The sequence below is a fragment of the Seriola lalandi genome, unplaced genomic scaffold (genome assembly GCF_002814215.2).
Source record: "Seriola lalandi dorsalis isolate HSWRI2012SDOR001 ecotype SW California unplaced genomic scaffold, Sedor1 jcf7180002052274, whole genome shotgun sequence".
Classification (NCBI taxonomy): Eukaryota; Metazoa; Chordata; class Actinopteri; order Carangiformes; family Carangidae; genus Seriola; species Seriola lalandi.
Genome location: NW_019522827.1, coordinates 3,899,754 through 3,906,737, shown reverse-complemented (window position 1 = coordinate 3,906,737; position 6,984 = coordinate 3,899,754). Strand labels below are relative to the sequence as shown.

The 6,984-nt window shown below is 44.5% G+C and overlaps 1 long non-coding RNA gene across 4 annotated transcripts in view; it reads left to right on the top strand.

The window, feature by feature from the left end:
• The first annotated feature begins 5,939 nt into the window (after positions 1-5,939).
• LOC111650337 (uncharacterized) overlaps positions 5,940-6,984 on the top strand; it is a 49,478-nt gene continuing 48,433 nt past the window's right edge. For all 4 annotated transcript variants that reach the window (XR_002760392.2, XR_015436852.1, XR_015436850.1 and 1 more), the window contains exon 1: positions 5,940-6,263. This is a non-coding gene — a long non-coding RNA (uncharacterized LOC111650337). The remainder of the gene's footprint in view (positions 6,264-6,984) is intronic.

Here is a 6,984-nt window from a genome sequence, read left to right as displayed (position 1 = left end):
GGGGGGTGGGGTAAGTTTATTTTTATCACGGCCGCCTTTCAGAAATAGAAGGCAGTCTAAAAAAAAACAGACCTCATGTGTTCTTCTCAATCGAAGACGCTTGTGCAGCAAACCGTGCATTTATTTGTGATGGAAGGAGACTTTAAACACCCCCACCACCACCCCTCCAGCTTTAAACTCCACCCCCCGCACCCTCCACCCCTCCCAACTATGTTACGTAATCTAGCATGTGAATGTCAAGAGACAGAAAGAGTCGTGGAGAGAGAGAGAGATGGGAGGAGGGAGGAGGGGGGGTGTTATTTGGTCTATGCATAGCGCTCCCAAAACTCATACCCAGGGAACACTGTGTACTCTGGTGTCCCCTGAGACTTGGCCTGTTAGATGTAACCCCCCCCCCCCACCACCACCACCCTTCCACGCACGCACGCACACACGCACGCGCACAACTTGGTGATTCCAACTGTATAGGAAAAAACATACAAACAAAGCAAAACTGGAATAACAGCAGCAAATAGTGCAGCAACGGAACAGGTGGCTCCCTGCATTCATCCCATTTATCCGTCCATTCACAGACTTTGAGGGAGGAACTGTGTGAATGAGTGAGTGGGAAAGTGATGAATGAATGAATGAATGACTGCACGATATGAGTGAATGAAGAAGCAGAAGAAGAAGAAGAAGAACGCAGGGGGCGCGCATCGCTCCTGTCCCTCTCAATGGGTTTTCTTTTTCCTTTTTTTTCTCCTGCAGAGGGAAGAACGGCTGCACGGGCAATAACCAGGCATGGAGAGCAAACACATACAGTACACACACATTAAAGTGTGTGTGTGTGTGTGTGTGTGTGTGGGGGGGGGGGGGGGGGGGGGGGTGATGGACAGGGGGCGTGCGCGTAGCCGTGCGTGCGCGGTGCACATGTGACAAAGCCGTTCATAAATATTCAGCGGCTCTATTCATGCGGATTCTTCTCTTGAAGTGGTTTATTGTGTTCAGCAGAGCTCCCGACCAAGCAAGTGATGCTGAGGATGGTTGGTGTTGGCTGTGGGCTGGGGGGTGGGGGGTGGGGGTGCAGGAGTAGGGGGTATGTAAATCTAAGTGGTGGTAGTGGTGGTGTGTGTATTTGTGTGTGTTTATGTGTGTGTATGTGTGCATTTGTGTGTAGTGTAAGGGGGGCGTTCTATAAATAGCACTATAGCTCTGCTTCCATTGACATCATTTAGGCAGGAGAGATGGAAAAATAAATAGGAGGAGGGGAGGGGGAGGGAGGAGAGGGCGCAGGGTTCCTTAATCTGGGCTTGAAATTCAAACAAAACCTGGCCAGCCATCTCTCTGTACACACTCTCAACAAAAATGGTTGTACATAGTAAACCTGGCAAAGGTTCCTCTAGACCTGAAACCTGTAATTTCAAGGTGTTCTTGAATTCTGTTGAATGAATTTTTACACACAGTGAACCTAAACTAGAAAACAAATTAGACAAAAGTCAGTCTTAAATGGTCTCACACAGACCTTAACAATGCAACAAGGCAACTACAGGTAAAACATTTTTTTGATTATAGTCAATGTTTTTTTTATCAATTTAGTATTTAACCAAAACTGTAGAGATGGGGTCACCAGTTTATTAAGCCAATCAGAGAGGAAACAAGAGGCCTCAAAAAATAAATAAAAAAATCACACATTCAACTTGGTGAAATCCACAAAAAACCTTCTCTGTTATTTCTTTGAAGGTATAATGGTTCAGTACGTGAAGTATGAGGATCCACTGAGTCCTTCTCTTTTCAGAGTGTATGCTTGCCTTTGCTGACTGGGGCCCAATAGTAAACATCAGACCAAAACACCCACTGTTTCCTAGAAAGACTCAGCCTACGAGTTGGAATGGAAAGCCACAAGGCAGATGGGAGGGGACATCAAACAAATTAAAAGGACCTGTGTGTATACAACACACACACATACACTCACTCATACACACAAGCAGAGATCCAAGTGGAAAAGACAGGGGCCATCATGCACCCAAGGCAAATGTTTTGGAAGGTATTATTATTGTATTGACATGCTAAGAAAAAAGATAGGGCGGAGGATTGAAGCTCAATAGACCGTACGGAGGGAGCGTTATTTTCATTTCGTTATCAAGACTAACATTTCCGCTCAAATAGGCTGACTGACTCATGTGTTTATGTTATTATGGAGGAGGAATGGAGGACAGCACACTGTTTTTCCATGGTCGGAGTGTCTTAGTCACACCCAGGATCTCTCTCTCTCTGTCTCTCTAACTCTGTCGTCAGCTTTGGCACTGACCCCTGAATGCTGCGTGACTTCCACTGGTGCCGGTGACGTCTTCCATGATACATTTCTCCCCATGTGGGTCCCCCCGCCTTGTCCTGCAATCACACATCTCAAAGTCCCACAGCCTGCACCTGCAACAACCCTTGTTTACTTGTCATTGTTTTGTTCCTCTTATTTTTATCTCATTTAATGTGATTTCCTCATTGATTTATGTGGGAATCTTTTTTTTTTTTTTTTACCTCCATCCACAGAGAGGTCAGAGGTCAACTGCAGCTTCAGCGCCTCCAGAGCAGACTTTCCTTAAGGAAACCCCCACCAGTTTGACCTGTCACCTGTTATTTGCAATAATCTAAGCAGGTCAGTGGCAAATTCATGCATCTGGGTGTAGACAGAGCATCTCTCCTGTTTGTTGTTGATCACACACTCCACTTCCTCCTCCCAGGCAGCACTCACACCCTTTTTTTAGTGTGTTTGGCACACACAAAAAAAAAAACTGAAAGGTGTAGTGCTAAATGGATACCAGACTTGAGATGGAGCATCCTACGACATTCGAAATGTGTGTTTCTCAATTCAAGAGGATGAATCATGAGGCCTAATTTAGTCTTAATGGTGAAATATTTTTTGCCACAGTCTCTCTGCTCTCCTCTCCCCCTCCCTCCCTCAATCCTCCTTCACTCATTTCCTCTCCTTCACTTCATATATCACACATAGGAAAACAGCCTTGCTTTCTTTCTGTGAGACAGGAGAAAACAAATGGCAGCAAAGCGACTAAAGTAGGTTGGGGTAACTTTTCAAAGGAGCCGGTCTAAAAATTTATAAACAGATGGAAAGGTTCCAAATCAGTTGCCAACATCTGCATGTGTGTGTGAGTGTGTTTGTGTGTGTTTGGTAGCCATGCATGCGGTGCAGGAGGCTATACTTTCCAAAACAACATGTCTCATAGTCATATTAAATTAAAGACGGAAATGACTAAGGTTGCTGGTACATTGTGGATTTACAGATAAAAGCCTGTTGTTCTATAAGCTTCTTTTTCAACCTAATTGAAATAACTGACCACGGAGCGGAGAACACAGAGTGTGAAAGGTTCACTGATGCTGACTTGAAAATTCTCTTTTTGCTAAGGACTCAAAGGTCAGGATCACAACAACACAGCTCCAGCTTCTTAAGGGATATGTCGGCAGGAGGAGTGAGTATCACTGACACTTGGCATCAAACTATTGTTTGTAAGATTTCCTCCTTAATCACTTTTCATGCAGTGATGTGTGTGAATAGAGTTTAAACAATAATAAGTTAAAACAATGAATTAATCGGCACTTTCTTTTATACTTATACTTATAATTTTTATAATGTAGTATCATGACCTATGCTGGGCACTGAAACAACAAATGAGTCTGTCAACCAACTGAACCACTTAAACATGTTTCTCTTGTAATTAAGTAGATTTAGTGAGTATAAATTATATTGAATAACTACAGTTAAGCTAAGCTGACTACATTCACATTTATAGCCTACATACATACACACACACACACACACACACACACACACACACACACACACACACACACACATATATATACATATATATTATATATATATATTCCATCTGTCACTTTTATGCAATTGTTTAGATGTTCACTTCAAAGATCATGGTGTGTCGAGATATAACGTTCGATTCCTGGATTTCAGACTTAAACCTTGGAATTGTATTGTCTTCTGCATTGTGCATATGATGCGTGTAATTTCTATATTGAAGCCCGTAGCCTGTGAATTAGACATATAAACTGCAGTTCTGTAGTGATTCTGGTGAGTGTATCACCACTTTGCTTCATCAGCTTATTATCAATTGTCAGTCACAATATTTTCCTGGACTGCAGATGAGTTAGAGGGCTTTCAAAAAAGAGAAGTGAAGAAGTAAAGCATCAGCTTGTAGTGACATTTCAGCACCAGGGACAGCTCCTAAAGGGAACCCTCAGTACGCCAGTTAACTCTTCAATAAACTTTCTTCATTAACAGCTTTCCAAACACTGTATGTATGACCTGAAACTAAAACCACCACAGTTCTGGTTTATTCATGCTGTATAGAAAAACATCTGAATGGAATGTTCTCGAATTTTGTATCACCATTCGTTCCAATTCCAGTGGCATTAGCATCGTCCAGTCCACCATCATTTATCTGTTAAAAATGACCTGAAATGTTCCAGTGCAGCAGTGACAACATATCTGTTCATCAAGAACAAGGCGGGGTTCTTTAAATCAAATTTTCTATTTTGTATTTGAAGGAATTAAAGGATTTCTGGGGGTCATTACGGGTCTGCTACTGGAAGACCCAGAAGAACCCAGCATTGTCTGGATGTTCTCATCATCCCTAAAACCTGTAGAATTACAGATGTTGTTTCTCTTCCTACCGGTCTGTCCGTCTGCCTGTCTGTCTGTCTGTTCTGGCTCCCTGGGCTTTAAGAGCTGTGGGTTAAATGGGGAAATGTTTTCAACATTGTCAGCTGGAGGCTGGAGGATATTTTTAGACTGGAAGAGACAGAGAGACAGAAACAAAAAGAGATGAACCTATCTGACCTGACTACTAAAGCTATTACTTATTATCTTTTATCATTACCTTAATCAATGTTTTCTTTCTTTATGCTCTCCTTTCTCATTGATTATGTGTTTATATACTTGCTTTGACAGCAATGACTAATATACATATGCGAAATTCAATTTGAATTTGAGTTATTTTTGTATTGTCCCCCCCTCCAGCGGGACTCCAAGTCTTTACGCTTCAGATATCGATGTGTCTGGGCTGTAGCTCTCCGCCCCAGTCGGCTTAGAAATGGTGGCGGAGGGATGTGAGGGGGGTGGGGGGGTTGGCGGGGTAAAACATGCTATCCCTCTCCATCCTCACCCATATCTACCAACACACACACCCCTTCACCCCAAACGCCCCAACCCCAAACACTTAAGCCCCACCCCTCTCTCCTTGCCAGCTGAATTAATTTGATACTATTTTTGAAAGTCAGTGTTTCTAAGGGATACCTAATGACGCAATGACGTCAATGCAGGTCAATAGCACACTGCTGGAGAAGAGGACCAGGGAAAGAGAGACAGATAGAGAGACAAACACATAGAGATGGAGAGAGAGCGAGAGAGAGAGAGAGAGAAAGAAAGAGAGGTGGTTGCAGGTCTCGTCGTCCAGACACTTTTCCAAAGCCATTCCCTGTGCTGTGACATGAATGCATCTCCATACCCGGAGATTTCGTTCTTTTCTTTTATACATACATATAAAATGAATTCCCTATCCCTCCCCGCGAGCTGCATTTGCTTCACCTCACTCCTCGTTCCTTTTTAATTGAGCCCGATTTATTCGTTTCCCGGCGGGTTTGCGCCGATAATAGCGCGGACGCTTCTCCTTCCCCATTCATGCTTTCCGTCTCTGTCTGGGAGTCATTCACACAGACACACACGTACACACACATAGGCACATAGACACACACGCGCACAGAGAGAGAGAGAGAGAGAGAGAGAGAGCAAGAGGGAGAGACAGAGAGAGAGTCAATGCAGTGAGGTGAATCGTGCGGCGCGCCTCCCCAAATGCGTAAAGTCCCCCTGATTTGGCGGGCTCTTTCTATCAGCTGGCTCACATTTGTAACTCTGTGTACTCTTCCCCCTCCTCCTCTCCAGCCACCACCACCGCCACCTTTCCACTCCCAAACCCTTCACCCTTCCCAACACCACCACCACCCAGCCAACCCACCTTTTATTTGAGCTAGCGCCCTAAATCCTGAATGGCAACACCAAATATTTTAGTCTCCGACAGAACTGGGAGACGACGCACATCGGACTGACCTGCTTTCTCCATCCTGACGCATGAGGAGAGACTGTAGGCTGCCCTGCTTTCACTCTCCCTCTGTCTCCTCTGTCTGTCTCAGCCTGCACAAAGCCCTTCTTTTAAAAAAGAGTTTAAAAAGAGAGAGAGAAATGAAAAACGGAAAAGGTAAGTGCTTTCTTTTGTAGATGGCGCGAATCCTGACCCAGAATGTGATGTACTAGTCAGGGAAGTTTGACCAGTTTCAGTTAGACCATGCATAGCCTAGATATTTTTGGGACTGGGAGATTACCGCTTGATCTGGGGGTAATAGCACTCTCCTGAGTAGGAATGTAGTGGCGGGGAAAAGTCATGTTACCCGCCGTTTCTAGTCTGAATCCATCTTTTTGACACAATGATCTAAATTATCTGAAGATGTCGGTCATTAAAGGGGAAACCATACATATGGCGCTTCTGCGAACATTTTTTTGCTTAACATCGCGGGTGTTTTGCCCCAGAGAGACTTCTATCTGAAGCTCATAATTAACACTGTTTCTCATTTGCTGCACATGATCCTCCCAGAGCGACTTTATTTAGGTTCATCGCGGGGCATGCCGGTGTTTGCGAGCGTTGCTATCACCGGGAAAGATCAGACGAGGCTATAAACACAGCAGCAGTGGAACTGTATTCAGGAAGGGTTTTTCTCTTTTGGGTCTCTCTCTCTCTTTCTTTCTCTCTCTCTCTCTCTGTGTATGCATATTGACATCGGAGGGGATTTTGCAGACACTCAAAGAGAGCGGGCTGCGGTAATGCGTAGGAGTATTCACGTGTTGGGGATCCTCTGCTTTAGGCTGCCTGCTCTGCTCAGATGCCTAGTAACAACTGGGGGGGGGGGGGGGGGGGGGTGGGG